At 39.3% G+C, this 19,877-nt stretch overlaps 1 protein-coding gene across 2 annotated transcripts in view; it reads right to left on the bottom strand.

Annotated features, from left to right (window-relative positions):
* Positions 1-98: 98 nt before the first annotated feature.
* Positions 99-19,877, bottom strand: part of CENPC (centromere protein C) — a 151,681-nt gene continuing 131,902 nt past the window's right edge. For both annotated transcript variants that reach the window (XR_011649236.1, XR_009185932.2), the window contains 2 exons: positions 1,436-1,508; positions 99-177 (listed from right to left, as the gene is read on the bottom strand). The gene's annotated coding sequence lies outside the window, so the exon portion shown is untranslated. The remainder of the gene's footprint in view (positions 178-1,435; positions 1,509-19,877) is intronic.

The following is a 19,877-nucleotide window of genomic DNA, read 5'->3' as shown; positions in this document are numbered from 1 at the left end:
TCATCAATATAATGAAAGAGATAACAGAGGATTTATGCATCCAAGTAGAGAAATTCTGCACAATCAAACCATGACAGATGGTTGGCCTATGAATATACCTTTGAGGAAGCACCAAAAAGGTCCACTGGCATCTTTCCCATGTAAAGGCAAATTGTCCTTGACTTTCTGGTGCAAAATCTACAGAGGAAAAAAGCATTAGCCAAATCCACCACATAATGATATTGTCTCAACACATGCGATAGCTGATCCATAACCTCGGTCACTGATGGGATCACTGCATGTAAAGGTGGTCACTTTATTCAGTTCATGGTAATCTACTGTCATGTGCCACCTTCTGTCAGGCTTCTGGACAGGCGACATGAGGGGTTGAAAGGACTATGTGTGGCCTCCAGTCCTCCAGCCTCCCTAATCAGGTACCTGGGCCCATTTGTCAATTTCATAGACATTGTCCTCTGGTTCTGCCCATAAAACATCTTGTAAATGGAGAGGATATCCCATTAGTGGAGGCATTTTTCCCTGCAACTTTGTGTACTGCTGTTCCAGCATCAGCTTCTTCCAGAGAGCTAGTAGCACTTCATTAGGTTGCTGATCTATCTTATCTGGATCCATACCAGCAGTAATGAGCCTTATCCACATTTGCAGCTGAGACACTTTTAGAGGCCTCAGGAACTTGCTCCCCCAGGCCTGCATTTGGCCCATCCTTTGTCTCCCATATGGCCCCCTCCTCATGCTGCTCCAGAAGGGGGATGGACCTTTTGGACTCCACAGTCTTGCTTTATCCACATATGGGGCTAAAAGGGCCACTAAGAAACCAGAAGTACTGGGTGGAGCTGTAGCCAGAATCATGTCCTTCAAACGGTAGAAGAGTTCACTGTCCAGGTCCTTGTAATTTGCCTGGAACATCATTCAGTGCATTCCTATCTCATGCACAATCTGAACCAGGTCCATTTAAGTGGCCCATTTACTAACAGTCTTGGGAACCTCCCCAGCATTGTGCCATATCATCCAACACAGAGTCATGGAGGTGGTATGGGGCCCCCAACTGGGGCTCATTGCGAGTACTCACAGTACCATCAGCCTCCCTGAGAGCTGTCTCCTCCAATGCACTCAGGCAGGCCTGCAGTTCCTCCTGCCATCTTTAAGTTTCTGAACACAGGCTTGCACAGTCAAAATTTCTTTGTGCTCCTGCCTCAACATAGTCAGGAACAACCAGGGCACTTTCCCAGGCTATTCCTTCTAGGAAAGTGGTAATATGGCTCCCAAAGATTCCAGAGATTCCTTTACAATAGACTCTGAAGTGGGATGAACCATATCCCAGCTCTCTGGAGGGGCTCATTGCAGGAAAATTGCCCTGCTGGTTACCAAAGACCCAAAGGGGCCACGTCCCACCCCCATCATGCACTGTCATGTCCCCGAGGGCTGGATATCCACTCACCATGCTCAGAGGATCCTGCCAACTATGCCAAATGTCAGGTCCTAGCTTCTCAGTCAGTGTGGGGGAGTCAGTGCTGTTGGTGAAGAAAAAGGCATGCAGAGCTGTAGGGAGTTTATGCATATTGAGTTATTCCATGCTCTTTCCCTTTCCTTCGCTCTCTCTCTCTGCTCTCTCCTACTCCTTTTCCACCCTTCTGTTTATATGGGAGCTGCTTTTATGTCACTACTATTAGAATATATGATTGGTTCTTACAGTGGCATACCTATCATGTTACATATACTGATTAGCTGGCATACGTGCCAGTTGGGACCAAGCCCATCCCACAGAGGCTGAGTGCAGTTGTGCTGAGTCATTGTTTCCTGGATGTGGCCAAGAAGTATCCAGGATCTTTCAGATGTTTAACTATTGGTCTCTAGCTCCCCCAACATTTGGGTCTGGGGACTCATGGACCCCCTATAAGATGGATCTGACCTAAAACTCCATTTATCAGGGAGCAGGTGTAGCACAGTGTTTAAGCACTTGCTTCACATGTACAAGGTCCTGGATTCAATCTCTGTTATCTCCTAAAAAAAAAAAAGAAAACAACTCCATTGACCAACTGGCCTCCATAAGCCCCCATTCTGACTGGTGGACCACAGTGATGTTTTGGGTCCCTTGGAATTAATGTTACTTCTGAGTCAGTGTCTAATAATCCCCAAAGTGTCTGGTCATTTCCTTTCCACAAATGCACAGTTACCCTGGTAAAAGGCCATAGGTCTCTTTGTGGATGGCTGGGAAGAAAATTAACATATAAATTTTTAACAGTGAAACAGGGTCTTTCCCCAATCAGCCTTCCCCTCAATCAAGAGGTTTTCAAGTCTGGAAATTGATTAAGGGGCTATGACTCTCTGTTTTTGTAATTCAAGTAAGATTTGTTCACTTGACTTAAGAACTCTTCTTACACAGATCAAGTAAGAATTTAGTAGACTGCCCATCTATTTTACTTCTAGGTACAGCCTAATCTACTAGCCAATATCAAAGGTCTCTGCAACACAGACTATGTTTTTTAAAAAACATAAAATGTTAAGCTTCATTAATATTTAATATACAAAAATCACTGGTTCTCTCATTACATCTCTATGTTATGTAGAAGGGGATATCTCACCCAGTAGTTTCATTTCAAAATATTGTAATCTATTGCAGCATATGTGTGTTGAGTTACATGAATTTACAGCTAGTTGTTTACTTTTTAATATTTTTATTATAGAAGTTGTGAGCTTACAAAACAATTATGCATAACATGCAGAATTCCCATACACCCACCCATCTTGCATTACTGTGGAATATATGTTATAGAACATCATCAAATAATTACTACTATGGTCTATAGCTTACTATAGCAATTTGATATGGTTCATGAATTCCAAAAATAGATATTAGATTATATTTGTAAACTGGCCTTTACCAGGGTATGATTAAAGTATGATTAGGGCTTTGATTGGGCCACATCAGTAAGGTGTGGAGTCCCCACTCCTTAGTGGGTAGGGATTCACAGATAAAAGACATGGCAAAGGAAAGAGTTGGAGTTTTTGATGCTGAAGTCTTAAGCTGGAGTGCCAGGAAGTAATCACACAGAGCAGCTTGGCCATGAGGAAACAGAGAAGGCCCCAGGAAGAGAAACAAGCTGTTCACCTAATAATCTACAGCTGGCATTGTGGAGAGACGCAAAGTCTAGAAACCCTCATAGTCTACAGGTGACCTTGTGGAGAAAACAGAGGAGCTAAGCCCAGAGAGAAATGAACCCCAGAAAGAGAGGAACACAGGAAGCCTGAACCATGTCAGATGTCGGCAGCCATCTTGATCCAACATGTGGCAAAAGACTTTGGTGAAGGAAGTAACTTATGCTTTACGGCCTGGTAACTGTAAACTTCTATCCCAAATATATACCCTTTAGAAAAACCAACCAATTTCTGATATTTTGCATCAGCACCCCTTTGGCTGACTAATACACTTATATTTGGTATACTTTTTCCATACACCTCCTATTATTAACACAATGTATTAGTATTGTACATTTGTTACAATTAATGAGAGAATGCTCTCATATTTATGCTGTTAACCACATGGTTCACTATGTTATATAGTCCCAGGTCTTGTACAACCCATCCAAAGTGTACACTCAATGGCTCTCAGTTTCATCACAGAGTTGTGCAGTCATCACCTCAGTAAATTTTTTAATGTTTTTCTTAGTTCCAAAGAAAAAAATCCCACACACCCATATTATTGACCCTGAGCATAGATATAGTAACTTCTTTGATGTTAATGCAAGGATATTACAATACAGCTGTTAACTATAATCCATAAGATATATTAATTGCATTTCCCTTGCATCACCATATTCTTACCACCTTGTAATAGTGAAGTATATTTCCTGAAGTTCATAGAATAACATTCTTGTATTTGTACTATTAACCACAGTCCTCATCCACCACCAGGTTTACTATGTAATACAGACCCTAGGTTATTCTCTAGCTTTATTTCCAGTGACATTTTTATCCCTAGACTATTCCTTTCAGCTACTCCTTTCACATTTATAAACCAGCCATGCTAATTATTCTCACTATAATGTGTTATCAACTCCATTCATTTTCATACTTCAACAGTTAAGCTAACTAAAAATTCTACTTACATTCAGCATCAGTACCCCTTCTCAGCCCACATCCTATTTCCAAATAACCTATACTCTAGGCTTTAACTCCCTGTGTTTATTGTTCATATTTAGTTGATATTAGTGGCACATGCTATGTTTTTCCTTATACGTCTGACTTATTTCACTCATCATAATGTCTTCAAGGTTCATCCAGTTGTGATATGTGTCCCAATTTCATTTCCTCTTATAGCAGCATAGTGTTTCATCATATATGTATATACTACATTTTGTTTATCCATTCATTAGTTGCAAGGCACTTAGGTTGTTTCTATCTTTTAGCAATTGTGAATAAGGCTGCTATGAACATTGGTGTGCAAATGTCTGTTCATATTCCTGTTTTCAGTAGTTCTTTATTTTTTTGTCTTTATTTTTTTAAATGTTACATTCAAAAAATATGAGGTCCCCATATAACCCCAACCCCCTTACCCCACTCCTCCCCCCATAACAACAACCTCCTCTATCATCATGAGACATTCATTGCATTTGGTGAATACATCTCTGAGCACCGCTGCACCTCATGGTCAATGGTCCACATCATAGCCCACACTCTCCCACAGTCCACCCAGTGGGCCATGAGATTCTTGATATTTTCCTATTGAAGGATTGCTGGATCATATGGCAGGTCTATATTCAGCTTCCTAAGGAACCACCAAACTGTCTTCCACAGAGGCTGTACCATTCTACATTTCCCAAAACAGTGAAGGAGTGTTCCTCTTCTCCACAGCCTCTAAAGCACTTGTTTTCTGTTTTTGTTGTGTGTGTTTTTTTATAATGACCATCCTATGAGTTGTCAACTGATATCTTGTAGTTTTTATTTGCATTTCCTTAATAGCTAGTGATATTGAAAATTTTTTCATGTGATTTTAAACATCTATATTTTCTCTTTGGAAAATTGTCCAAGTTTTTTGCTCATTTTTTAATTGGATTGCTTACTCTTTTATCTTTGAGTGGTATGATCTCTTTATGTAATATGGAAATCAAACCCTTATCAGCTATGTGGGGATGAATCACTTTTCTCTTAGTGCCTTCATAACTCTCTCTTAAATTTGGTATTTGACATTCTGATTAGAATATGTCTCAATGTAGGTCTATTGGGTTTATTCAGATTAGAGTACATTGTGCCTCTCGGACATGGATATTTATGTCTTTCAATAGAGTTGGGAAATTTTCTACCATTATTTCTTCAAATACTCTTTCTGCCCTATTTCCCTTCTTTTCTTCTTCTGAGACACCCATTACACACACATTTGCATGTCTGTTGCTGATATTTAGTTCCCTGAGAACTTGTTCAATTTTTTTCCATTCTTTTCTCTACATTATTTTTTGTCTTTGCTTTCAGAGGCCCTGCCTTCAAGTTCATGATCCTTCTTCTGCCTCTTCAAATCAAATGTTATAAGCCTCCAGTGTATTTTTAGTTTTATTTATTATGCCTTTCATTCCCATAAAATCTTCTATTTTTCTATGTATAGTTTCAGATTATTCTTTGTGCTCACCCAATGTCTTCTTAATATCCTTAATCTCTTTAATGATCTATATTAGTCAACCAAAGGGGTGCTGATGCAAATTACCAGAAAATCTGGTATTTATTTGGGGTAAAATCTTAGTTACAAGTTACAAGAGTCCAACTTAAGGTTGCTTTCTCATCAAAGTCAGTTGCTACATGTTGAAGCAAGATAGTTACTGATCTCTGTGACAGTTCAGCCTCCTCTTTCTCAGCTACAGGCTGGCACAGGGCTTATTTCTTTCCAGGCCTTCTCAGCTGTTCTGGTCTCTTCACAAGGTTAGCTGTAAACTTTCAGGCAAATGGTTCAACTCTCTTCCCGCAGCCACAGGATCAAAGATGACAAAGTTCTCTCCTCTGGTATCTATGGAGCACTCTCTCTTCCCGTGTGTCTTCATCAGTGAGTTTCTGTCTATACCATCCCACCAAGGGGGCAGGGACTCAATCCTGAGTCATGTCCTATTGATGTGGTCAAATCAAAACCCTAATCTTAACAGGTAATTTCATCAAAGGCATTTCAGGTGAATCTAACACAATCAGAGGGAACCACACACAAAGTAATAGACTAGTGTACAAACATAATCTCTCCTTTAGGGGTTCATTATAATCTGAAACTGCCACACCATCTCATTGAATTTATTAAGCAGATTTGCTTGAATATCTCTAATTAGTTGTCTCAACTCTTTTATGTCATCTGGAAATTTAATTTGTTCCTTGAATGGGCCATATCTTCCTGTTTCATGGTATGGATTGTAATTTTTTTGTTGCTGCCCAGGTATCTGACTTACTTCAAGCATTTATTCAGGGCTGTTTCTCTCTTTTATCTAGGGCTTTCTATTTGATTGAGTTTGTGCAGTATCCCCTCTTTGATACTTGGTTCAACTTATTTTGAAAGTTTACAGAAGCTCATGTTTAGCCAATCTGATTTTTGTTGTTGTTGTTCTTTTTCATCTGTTTCTTGCCTTTTCTCCCTTGCTGGGGGCAGAGTAGGATCCAAGTGTGTGATTGGTACTGTAAGCTATGGAGGCTGAAGCTGTCCACTTGCCTCAGGAACTGATGAAGACTCTCCCACATTTCTCCCCTACCACTGATGGGGATAGAGCTGCAGCCATGTAAAGCAGTCCAAGCTGTGCAGGCCAAGACCATCTGTAGTTGCCCAGAGAAACTGAAGAAGCTCCACGCACCTTCTTCCCCAGCCTGGGATGGGGATAGATCTGCAGATGTGGACAGTCGACTAAGTCATGTGGGCCAAAACTGACCACATTGTCCAGACAGACTGAAGAAACACAAGCTTCCCTCCTCCCCTGCCGATGGCAAGAATGGAGCTACGTGCATTCTCAGCAATTCATTCTGGGTGGCACAGCACCTTAAGTTGCCTGAAGAGGCTGAAGAATCATTATCCCTCCTCCTGCCCTGTCAGGGATAGGATGGAGCCACCAATGTGGTCAACAAAGCTGTCCATGCAGGCCAAAAGTGACTGCAGTTGCTGGAAAAGCTGTGGAAGCACTAACCCTCATCCTGCCCTGTCAGGGGCAAAGGTGTAGCCACAATCACACTTGTACCCAAAAATCTAGTCAGTGGCCCAGAGAAGCTAATGGAGCACTGTCCCTCCTTCTTCCCTGTCAGGAGTGGGGATGAAGTCACAGTTGTATAAAAAATCTCTTGTCTATGCAGGCCAAAAATGCCTACAGTTACCTGGAGAGGCTGGGGATGCACTGGCCTCCTCCTATCCTATGGGGACAGAGATGTAGCCACATGGATATTCAACGATCTAGTCCATGCAAGTTGAAAGTGATTACTGTTGCCTGGATAGACTGTTGAAAGTCCCCCCAGGTTCCTCCCTGCCAGAGGTGGGCTGGAGCCCAGGTTAGGGCAGCAATCTGACCTGGTGTAAAGAAGCCAGTCTCTATCATCACTGTGATTTTCAACCAGCACTGCTTGCCCTCATGCTGCAGGTAGACTTAAAATGTAAGCTACCAGCATCTTTCTAACTTGGATAAGTTCAAACTTTAGCTGTACTTAGAACTGGACATTATCCATCCTAATTTACTAATCAATAGTTGAAATCAGTGCCCAACTGTCTCTTCCTTCCCTGTTTTTGGGAAATGGAGCTTTCAACTCCAGCCAAGGAATACCTCCTGAGGCATCTTGCCCCACCAGCAGGGAATGGGCATCAGCCTCCACAGTGTGGGGTGCTCTACTCATGAATCTTCACTGCAGATGGGCAATCTCTCCCTTCTGTTCTTCCAGTGATGTTGCAGGATGCTATTCTGGTCTCTTGGGCTCCCCAAACAGGTGATTCAGATAGGTCTGGCTAATAAGTAACTGCATTATAGGTTAAGTTGGCTTTTGGAGCTCCCTGCTCTGCTGCCATCTTGCCCCTCTTCCCCCACTCAAACTATTTTTGATTGCTCCTTTGAGTCTGCTCTCCATTATGGTAGCCATTTGTAGCAGTTTGATATTATTGATGAATTCTAAAAAGGAATATTGGATTATGTTTGTAAACTGATCTTTTCCTCTGGGCATATTAAATTATATTTGATTCAGAGGTTTGATTCAGAGGTTTACTTGATTAATTATGTAAACTTCTTGTGTCAGTAGGTCGTCCCCACCCAGGTGGGGACTCAGAGATAAAAGGCATGGCAAAGGACAGAGTTGAGCATTTTTTATGTTGGAGTATTGATGTTGGAGTTTGATGCTGAAGCTGGAGCCCCAGGGAGAGAGACAGAGCCATTCACCTGAGAGTCTACAGCTGACCTTGTGGAGAAAACAGAGTAGCTGAGCCCAAGGGAACCGAGGAAGCCTGAACCCTCACAGGCATTGGCAGACATTTTGCTCCAACATGTGAAAATAGATTTTGGTGCGGGAAGTAACTTATGCTTTATGGCCTGGTATCTGTAGTTCCTTTCCCAAATAAATACCCTATATAAAAACAACCTGTTTCTGGTATTTTGCATTAGCACCCTTTTGGCTGAGTCTTTGGTGATTAAGTGCTGCCACCTGGGTTCTGTCTACCTGGGATCCAATCATCCCCATTGTGTTTAAGGATCTAAGTTTGGTGACAGAAGTTCCCACAGTAATAATATCTGACCTACAGAGAAGATCAACCACAGAGCTCTTCAGGGAATACGGAGTTAGTCTCACAAATTTATTCTTCATAGTCCGGCTGAAAGGTGTGTCCCCTGGGCATTCCTGGGGTGGGTGAGCAGGTCTTACACTGCTCCACTCTAACATTCCAATCTCTACATCTTTATATCTGTCATCTATATTATACCAGGGAAATCCTGGCACTTTGACCTCAGGTAATATAAACCACCTTTTGGTCCATGTTTCAGCCAACCACCCAAACAAACTGTTAGAGCTCTTTCTAACCCCTTGTACTCAACATTGAATCCAAAATCTGCTCAGTGGGCCCACACCAATAAATAGAGCATGATGCCACTTAATATTGTTTCCACCATTATCCTACACCCTTAATATCCACTCCCACACATATTCACCTGATTTCTGTCTACATTCATTGAAAAACTTGTGGTTCTTTTGGAGTATAGCACACCTTCTCATGGGTCACACGTTGTACATCACCTTTGAGGGCTCATTCTGACTTTAGTTTACTTATAGGTCTGGAAAAAAGTGGGGTGTTTAAGGTGAGTCATGAGAAGAATTAGAAGTGTCTTGTGAGAAGTTCCTCAAGCCATTCCACTGCAGTTTCATCTGGTGAAACAGGATTAATCTGTTTAGACAGAGGAGTGAGGTAGTTACAAGTTTATCAAGAACAGCAGGGTTAATATCTTCAGGTAGAAGTAGGATGGCAGACTCCTTATGGCAGAATGGAGATTGGGAGGATGGCTGTTTAGGCATACTAGAGATTGGGTGGCTGGTTCCTCAAGGTAGACCATTACAAGTCTATCTGGCAAAAATTAGGAGAATTTAGGGTTTCAATGTCTGCAAGCCATCATTATCAATCTATATGTCCCCATTCCAATTTTCAGTATTCTATTCCTTTCCAATAAATGCCTCGCTTTAACAGCAGACACCCTGCAAGGTTGGGAATTTAGTTTACACTGTAATTCAGCAACTTGCCCAATAAGACTCTGGGTCTAGCTTTCAGAAATCTCGAGTCTGCAGGTACACAAAATAATATTTTCTTTCAGGGCACACATAGAAACTTTCACATCCTTCTTGCAGTACTTAGGTTGCAAATTTGAAGTCTTGAGCTCATCCATTTCTTTTACAACTGAATGTAACAGATTTAGGAGCAACCGCCTGACATAATTACAACTTTTGTCTCCAAAAAACTCTGTTATCAAAAACTCTCACACAGGCGGCGGACTTGGCCCAGTGGTTAGGGTGTCCGTCTACCGCATGGGAGGTCCGCGGTTCAAACCCCGGGCCTCCTTGACCATGTGGAGCTGGCCCATGCACAGTGCTGATGCGTTCGAGGAGTGCCGTGCTACGCAGGGGTGTCCCCCATGTAGGGGAGCCCCACGCACTAGAAGTGCGCCCGTAAGGAGAGCCACCCAGCACTAAATAAAGTGCAGCCTGTCCAGGAATGGTGCCACACACACAGAGAGCTGACACACAAGATGATGCAACAAAAAGAAACACAGATTCCTGTGCTGCTGACAATAGAAGCGGACAAAGAAGATGCAGCAAATAGACACAGAGAACAGACAACTGGGGTGGTGGGGGGGAGGGGAAGGGAGAGAAATAAATAAAAATAAAGAAATCTTTAAAAAAAAAACAACTCTCACCCAGAGCCCTGCCTCTTGTAAGCACCTGAGTAGCCACTTCCAGTGGTGATATTTCACATATCTCTATTTGCAACTAACACTATGGACTATCAGTATCATCTTGATTACTGGAAATATAGTTATTAGTGCCTTTGAATCTAATCAGATTAAAGAGCTAATTTAAAAAACCAATAACTAATTTAAAAATCTCAACCTTAAGATTCCATTTCTCAAGAACCAATCCTTTTACCAGAGCTGCATTAGTCAGGGTTCTCTAGGCAAATGGAACCAACAGGTGATATCTCTAAATATTATGAGATTTTTATAAAAACTGTCTGTGGGAGTGCACAAATTTCAATTCCATAGGGCAGGCTGCAACCTGGGAACACCAATGAAGGTTTTCAATTTATTCCTGAGGAGAAGCTGGCTGGCTGAAATAGAGGTGGAAATTCTTCTGACTGATGAAATCATTTCTCCTTTTAAACCTTTGACTGATTGGATGAGATACCTTTCATTGTTGAATGTAATTTCCTCAACTGACTTTAGATGTAATCAGGCATAGATGCAATCAACTTACTGATGATTTCAGTCCTTGAAATGTCCACACAGTAATAATCAGGCCAGTGCTTCCTTGACCAAACAATTGGACACCATCACCTGACCTAGTTGATATAGGAACCTAACCATTACATGAAGTTTTACCAAATTGCAAACACAGATAAAGAGCAAAAGCACCTTCCAAACAGTGGAAGTATACCCAAAAAATTAGGGAAGTTGTAAAACATAAAACCCTTAGAAAACATAAGGTATTTAATATTTCTGTGTAAGATGCAAGGATACAAGATGGGATGAGAGATGAAGTATGTTGAGTTTAGACTAAGGTAAAAACACAGCTCTATGTTCTATACAAGAGATACATCTAAAAAAGTGCTCAAAATTCTAAGAGGCTAGAAAACCAAGGACTCAGATTCCTCTCATATGACGGTTCAAGTACTCACATTAACCAAATATCTCCAACTTTCTGAAAGGCTGAAGGCAAAGGGAACATGGAATGGCTAGTGGAAGAGGAAAGTAAAAAACATGTGTCATATCCATCCTGGGTTGAATATTCATATCCATATGAGTATTCATATCCTAAAAAAGACATATTCATATCCTAAGCCCCACTAAGCCCCAGTCCCATGAATGTGACCTTATTTGGAAATACAGTTTTGAAGACGTGATTTTTAAAATGGGGCCAAACTGGATTCCTGTGTGCCCTAAGTAGAATGTTACTAGTGTTCTTGTAAGAGGAAGTTAGGAATGCAGACACAGAGAGAATGCCATGTGATGCCTGAGGCAGAGATTGGGGGCAGGCTACCACAGCCAAGGATCTCCAACAATTGTCAGCAAACCACCAGAAGGTAGAAAGAGGCAAGGAAAGATACTCCCTTATATGTTTCAGAGGCAGTGTGACCCTGCCAACACCTTGATTTTGGACTTCCAGCTTCCAAAAGTGTGATACAATAGATTTCTGCTGTTTTAAACCACCAGGTTTGTAGTACTTTGTTATATCAGCCCTAAGAAACTAAGACAACATCCTTATCTCCAGTTGAAAATTAAAAGACAGTGAAGCATGCCTTCCTTATTGTATCATAATGAATTTCATTTTAACTAACATCCCATCTCTTTGCATTCTTTTCCTTTATAATACATATATTTGTTGCTCTGTTGGTAATTAACATTACTATTTAGGCCTTGAATTGCAGATTATTGAGATAGGGCCATTTTCCCAACGAAAGAGCAATTGAGATCGCCTGACTAGATTCAGTGGAAAGATTGTGTTTACATGTAATATCATGAATAATTACATTGAATGGAATGATCTTGCAAATTTACATCTAGGAAAATGAATGCATGTGGCTATTTGGCAGCCAAAGGTTTGGTTGTTGTGCATGTATATTTGATTCTTAGCAGACTGGCTACTCTCTCACCCTCACCCCAACCACAACAAAGCTCAAATTGTCATCCCTCTGTCACTGGGTGTGGTTTTGGCAGAGTTGAGCATGTGCTGCAAGAATGTGAGAGAATTGAACATAAGATCAGTAGAGGAACCAATAATGGCAATGAAACCATGGTCATGGGAGCAGTAACAGTATCACTAGTGGAGGATGTTTTACTATCTAGCTCCCTATCTAGACAAGATATTATCTTTACTGAGCCTAGTTCACCAACTCTATTATTTCCAAGCACTATCATCTACGAACTACCCTGATTTGTTTTATAATAGTCTCTTTTTCTGTTACTGAAAACAAAAAAGTAAATGTATTTACTGTTATTGTAAAATAAAAATAGATGAGAAATGCATAGATACATAGATATAACATATATGTACAAAAATATAAGTAAAAAGAGTACAAACTTCAATTCTTTATCAAAACCTCAATTGTTTTGTACAAGAGACTAAATAACTGCAATTGTCTGCTATATGGGTTTCACACATTGTTGCGGTGTGGTCCAGCAGCTCCGCTCCCGAAGAGGTAAGGACGAACAGAGCAAGACAACACATAGTAACTGCTCTGGAGATGCAGGCTGGTGGCGCAGGTCTGATTTATTGAGAAAGTGTAGTAGCTTTTCTAGACCGTGAGGCAACATGCAAGCAGCTTACTGGCTATGCTAATTTAGCGAGGCTGATTGGTTCATGCGCTCTAGTTGCTGGGGGGAAGGCAGATTTCCGAGGGACATGCCTCGGCGCCATCTTTTGGGTGAAACCCAAAAGGCCTTATAATTAGAGGGGTTTTCCTACGTCTAACAAGGTGTCGGCGGCTTGCCCACAACACATGGTTACATGTAGTGGTTTGAAGGTGTATGTACCCCAGAAAAGTATGTTCTTAAATTTAATCCATTACTATAGGTGTGAACCCATTGTCAATAGAACCTCTTGAGATTATTTAAATTAAGGTGTGTCCCAATACAATCCAGATGGAGCTTAATCCTATTACTGCAATCTTTTATAAACAGAATGAAATTCAGGGAGAGAAAGAGAAAGCCACAGAGGGAACAGCCAGAAGCTGAACATCAATGGAACCTGGAAGAGAAGAGCAATACCAGGAGATGTTGCCATGTACATTGCCATCTGACAAGCTAAGAACAATCACTATCAGCTAGCCCCAGAATGCCACCGTCTTCAGGAGGAAAGTATTGCCTTGATGATGCCTTGATTTTGGACTTTTTCCCAGCATCAAACTGTGACACTTAATCTGACCCATTTCATAGTATTTGTTTAAGCAACCTAGGAAACTAAAGCAGTAACTCATATTCTTTCCTAAATCCTGATGTGCTTGCCATATAAAAGAATCTCCATTTCCCCCTTTATCCACAGTCTCACTTGTCTGCCTAAATTATGGGCCAGTGCTCCACAGACCATCCCTGACAGAAAGGCATTTTCAGAGAGAGAAGTTTTCAGCTCTTGGAGCCCCTGAGTATGTGGCTTTCCTCTAAATACTCTGTTTACAATTGACAGTTTTGCACTTTCATCTTGTTTCCATGCAGAATTAAAAGGAAAAAATCTAGATAATCTTAGTAGGCATAACTAGTGCAACTTGACAAATCACTTCTCTAAAGTTAATGATCTCTCCCATCATAGGCAAACTATTTGATTCCCCTTCTACTACAGTGATAAAATGAACAATGGATTTTTCTAAGCAGTATTTGACAAATTTATTTGTGTTTGCAGAACACAGACTTTAAAACATGCATTCATGGGGTCCCATTTTCAACTCTTCTATACATAGTAATGTAGATTGATGAAGGTTCAACTAAGTTTAATATTCACAGGGGAGATGACTCATGAACACACACCAGGATATCTGTTAATTAACACCAAGGAATAGTTACAAATCCCTTACGTGTAAAACTACAATCCTTTATTCTAAAAATATCCTCCCAAGTAAATCATGGTATTGCCTGCAGAATCTTTCACAGAACTGACCCAATAAAAATAGGGAAAAAAATGAAAGGGAAGAGTCAATATTTATAGAATATTATTTTCATTATTCTTTACTCAACATAGCTCCAGTTCACAAGAACTGGTGCTCCCCTGAATTATGATGGGGGTGGACCTATTCCAATAGGTTAGGGACAGTGAGGTCAGCACCTCACTGCTCTGAGGGGGCTGGATCTATATACTAGAGATTAGGGGGAATGTTGCCATGACCTCACTGTACCAAGGGGGTTGAGACTTAACCCTAGAGATTGGGGAAGTGACCGTCACCCCAATGTTCTTGAAAGGTGAAGTCTGGAACTCAGTTGCCACCCAGACACTTGATGAAGGTGGAACCAAGAAAATGGCCATTGGGCAAACCTGTGGAAAGGGTGGATTCTCATGATGCTCCAAGAAGAATCCATCATTTTAAGAATGACTCTCAGACTTTGAAATCTAGAGGAGTATGCCCTGTAGGCTTTCAGAACTCTCCTAATGGTAATGCAAATGTTTATCTGATGTCTCTGCCTCATTTGTATATTGATAATTTGTTTTGTAAGTTTCACAGCTCTATAGCCAGAGAGTAATTTTGACCCAAGACAAACTGTATTGCTATAACTGATTTTGATGTGATTTTGTACTTAGCATTGCTACTGAAATAATGAGGTTTCTTGGAATGTTATAATGTCTTTGCGGGATTCAGAGGGTGGAGTGTGGCAGTTTGAGATTGTTGTAGAAGTTGAGAGAGGTTCAATTATTTGCATATAGAAAGGCCAGGACTCAAGAATAATTTGGGGAAAGAGAAAGATTTATTCATGACTGGCTGAGCTCAGAGCTTCTCATGCAAAATCTGAGCCCCAAACATGCTTTTTGAGTTCTTTTTATACAGAGGAAGGGCCAAATGGTTCTTTGTTTCAGTGCTCAATAAGCTTGAATTAACATGCATGTATCTTCCACATCCTAGGTGAGCTTTTAGCATGGACTTCATACATTCTAGATAAACTTTTAGCACAGTTGGTTTACATTTTCCCTGAATATTTAAAGTTTCTAGTTTGCATTGCTAAACTGTTTTTCTGGGACTGAGATTGTTGTCATGGTTACCAAAGGCTGAGCTGCAGTTCTCACCGTCTCAAACGCACAGCTCAGAACACAAAGAGCTCAGGTTATCTACAAAGAGATGAACAGCCCCTCCCACCCATAGACTACATTATTTTCCCCTTTATGCCAGCTTATCTTGCTAAACTTTGGCTTAATTATTACTCGAGTTATGAGGTGGGTAGCTGTTCATTGTTTGATTGATTATCCCACTTATTAATTTCCCAGTGAAGGCCTAAAGACAAAGTTCCTGGGTAACATCCAGGATTTACCTTGTTTTCAGAAGAAGTTCTCATCCTGAACAGTAAAATCCTGGGGTGGGGGGCCCAGCAGTCATCCTGGGGATTATTGGTGCTTACATGGATTTCTTGCTAAGCTCCAGATCCATCTATTAATTTTATTTTACCCTTAGAGAGTTTACACCTTTAATTTTAAAGGGGTGCCAAAGGGAGATGATCTCTTTTCTGTAACTAATTCCTGCTGGCCATGGGTTGTAGTCCTTACCTAACAAGGTGTAAAAATTTTTTATTTTATTTTGACTGGAGGAAGATGGAGCTGGCATTCTGTATGAAGCTAGAGAAAGTTTTCATATGGTTAATAAGATGTTCATTATGAAAGAAACAAACAATTAAAAATTTGGAATACCTGTTTTTTAAAAAGAGGATATTGGATTACAGAGTTAGACAAGGTTAGGTGCCTATAAAGATGGCACCCTTTTTAAAAGTTAGTGGAGAACATTGTATATTTTTAAAGTTATTTATTTTACAGAAAGAAATTGTAATAGATAACAGTATTAGGTATTTAGCTTTGTTCTGAAGATGCATTTCAGGCTGTTTAATGATTGGCATGCATGTGCTCTCTCCATCAGGTGTTTCTGGTGAGTTGGCATCTCTTGGGCAGTTGGTTTCATTCAGGATTAGTGCACCAAGTTAGAAATTCCCTTAGGTTTTTTTAGCTGTGGGAATGATCAGAAGTACAGAATAAAGTTTTTTACATTTTGGTTTTAATTGAATAATTTCTGGTAACTTCGACTGTTCAATAGATGACCCATCACTAGCAAGCAAGCCTCATTTTGCTATACAGTAGAGTACAGTAGAGTAGTAAGGTGGCTAAGCCTGGTATCAATTAACCAGCTACTTGCAAGCCACTGGTGGTCCCATTGTTTTCAGCTAAGACCACCACCTTATTTTATAGACATGTTTATTAACGATTTAGAAAATGAAGTTGCCAGGAATTTAACATGTCTAATGTACTTTTGTACCTGATCCAGAATAGAAAAGATAACATTATAATTATTAGGCATATATTTAGAACAGGATGAAAATACAGCACTTAATATTAATTAATGTATTACTTAATGCATAAGGATTCTGAGTTGCAATTAATAGTTTTAAGGTTCAGGTTTGTAATACTTTACATGTTATCTCTCCATGGGAGATAGGCCATAATGCTAATTGTTTTTAAGTTTTACTTACAGTATCCTGGCTCCACTTAACATGTTCTTCACAGAGTGAGCAAGTCACAGCATCGTTGATCCCAGAGAGTTTCCAGTATTTTACTGGCCTGGTGCACAGTGCTCTCTGGCACTATAGAACAGTGCCAGTCTGGAGGTGATATCTATTATATGCTTGGCTGTACCGAGCCATCATTGGCTGCTGCAGGAGCTTGAAACTTTAACATAGTTTCCATCAACTTCAGGAGCATAACCAGAAGCAGGATATAACAAACATTTTCATTTGAGGGGTCAGAGACCAGCCTAGCCAATAACTCACATGGAGAGGCAACCTACAATGTATTCGAGGCCTGGTTTGAATGCACAAGAGAGTTTGACAGTGTTACAGTTTATCCCTTGTTTTTACATATTTTTAAACATTTTTAATGCAACACATTATATATTAAATGACTTTTACACTTTTACCATGAAGATACTAGCAGGCATTTTACCTTAGTAGTAGAAGGAAAAAAACTATTTTTTTATTGTTAAAATGAAAATGGAAGATTCTCAATAGAACTGAGGTAACTTTTCATTACTATTTACTTAAATATGCACCTTGCAGTGACTTTCAGACAGGTTTTATTACCACGAAGTTACCTTTTTGCCTTTAATACAAATTCAGGTTTTTAATAAATGACTTTTTGGAATTGGCCATTTAAATGCTTCAATTTAGAAGATGCTTTTACAAACTTTTATAATTAATCATAACCACATAGAATAGTTACCTTACATTTAAATAAACTTTTTAAATTACAATTACCAACCAAAGAAGTTTATTTATTTAAGAGAGTATATTTACAATTTCTTCTTTAGCTTAATTTCATTAACATGAACTTACAATTTTCATTACTCCAAAGATTTTGTACATATAATGTTAATTTATTTAATGGGCATTTTATAAACCAAGGGAGATTACACCCAAGCTAAATAAAATTGAAACCATTATAGTTTCAATTCCAGGAATGTTCTCTTTCCTTTCTTTACAGAAGGTTAAAACCTCTTTTCTTTGTTTAAGTTTTGAAACTGTGAATAATTTTTAAAGCATACTGACTACTAGGTTCTGAAATATAAATTGCATAATTTATTTAATCATAATTTAGGAAAGATGTTTCCATAGCTTTTATGGACTTTCTTTTACTTACTGAAATTAGGTAATAGAATTATTAACCACCCTTATTTTAAGGCTGTTAGAAAGTTTAAACTGGGGAATTACAGGGCAAACTGATTTTTACACTAGAAGATAGTTTTAATCTGCCACACCTAGCCTCTCCCTCAAAGCTCTTGCAAAGAGAAGGCCCTTTCCCAATAGTTCCTATAATCAGATTTCTATATGACCTTTCCATCCTGCTTAGCCTAATTTGGGCTCCAGGAATATTTATTCACATATATAACTGCGTATTGAATTTTTGACAATTTGAATAGAGCTCTTTTAAGAATTTTCATTGTTAATTTGATATTATTATCCTGATGTATGAAGATATACACTGAGCAAATAGGCAAACACAAATTGAGTTAGACACAGAAACATAACTCATTGATGTTACTTATAATTTGCATTATTTTATATACTGTCCAGTTTAATTTGGGTTTTAGAAATATATATTACTTATATAACTGCATATTTAACCCCAACAATTTGAGCAAATAGGCAGACATGAGTAGTTTGACACAGAAATATAATTTAGTTCCTTAAAACTTTCATTTTTTACAAAATAAGTGTGACTGTAAAACATTTGAAAGACTCCGGACAGGTTTTTTTTTTTTTACTTAATTTGCACTGTGCCCATGCAGTTTTGCACAAGAATTTTGTTTCTTAACGAATGGCTTGTAATGAAAATGTTCCCAATGCTTTCGTACAATTTTCCTTTGTTTCAGAATTTTATATTTTACTTTGAATTAAGCAGACTTTGGATGATCAAGAATAATTTTGTGTATATTCACAAAGACTACCGAAGCCTCAGGGAGACTGGTTTCTCTCATAAATTGTCGCTCTTAGGAACCCTGAGAGTTAAGGCAGGAAGGCCTCCTTTATTTCCCAGTCCTTGGAGATCATAAAAACTCCAGTGGACATTCAACCCCAAGGGTTAAGAATTCCACCAGGCAGCAATTTAGTCCATACTTGGAATCATGAGAGAAAGTAGGGTCACTAATACCAGTAGGACGGGAGACAGGGATGTCTCACGCCTGATTTTCCCTGGGCTATATAGGCAGAAGCTGTTATGAAATAACCATAAGCAAAGGCAAGGGATGAGGTTAGGTTTTAAGTGACCATAAATGAAGTTAAGTTTATTTTAGAATTTACACTTACAATAATAGGTTCAGGCTAAATTCACCCATTTATAATTTCAGTTATTATCTTTCTGCTATTTTATAATGTAAATGCATCTATAAATGACCTTAACTCTTACTTAACAGTTTTCATTAAGTTTTTGCCTTAAGGTGAATTGTTAAGGGGTGAGCCAGATTTCCAGGAATCACAAATAAATGCAGTCTACAATTACCATCCAATAGCTGAAATCCAGGTTACATTTACTCTGTTGCAATAGCCCCAACTACCAACATAGATAGATAGATAGATAGATAGATAGATAGATAGATAGATAGATAGATAGATAGATATAGATATAGATATAGATATAGATATAGATATAGATACAAGCACACATATACATAAGGGTTGTTATACAATGATTCTAATTCTTAACTATAGTTGTTAGTATGTTTTACTTTAAGATGAATTGGACACATTTATTAATTAAGTTACAAGAATTTTATTAGTAATAACCCTGTGAAGCTTTCCTGTTTTGGTTTGGTTTTTTTGCATGTATCTCATGACTCTTACTGCTGACTGCTTTCAGCCAAACCATTAAAAGTACTGTCAAGTGATTAGAGGTTTATTATTTTCAAGCAATAGCCTCCTTCCTTTAGACAAGTTTACAGCTTTAAAACATTTTAAAGCATTTTTACA

This window comes from Dasypus novemcinctus, chromosome 1, assembly GCF_030445035.2.
Source record: "Dasypus novemcinctus isolate mDasNov1 chromosome 1, mDasNov1.1.hap2, whole genome shotgun sequence".
Lineage (NCBI taxonomy): Eukaryota > Metazoa > Chordata > Mammalia > Cingulata > Dasypodidae > Dasypus > Dasypus novemcinctus.
This window is presented reverse-complemented; position numbering and strand designations above follow the sequence as displayed.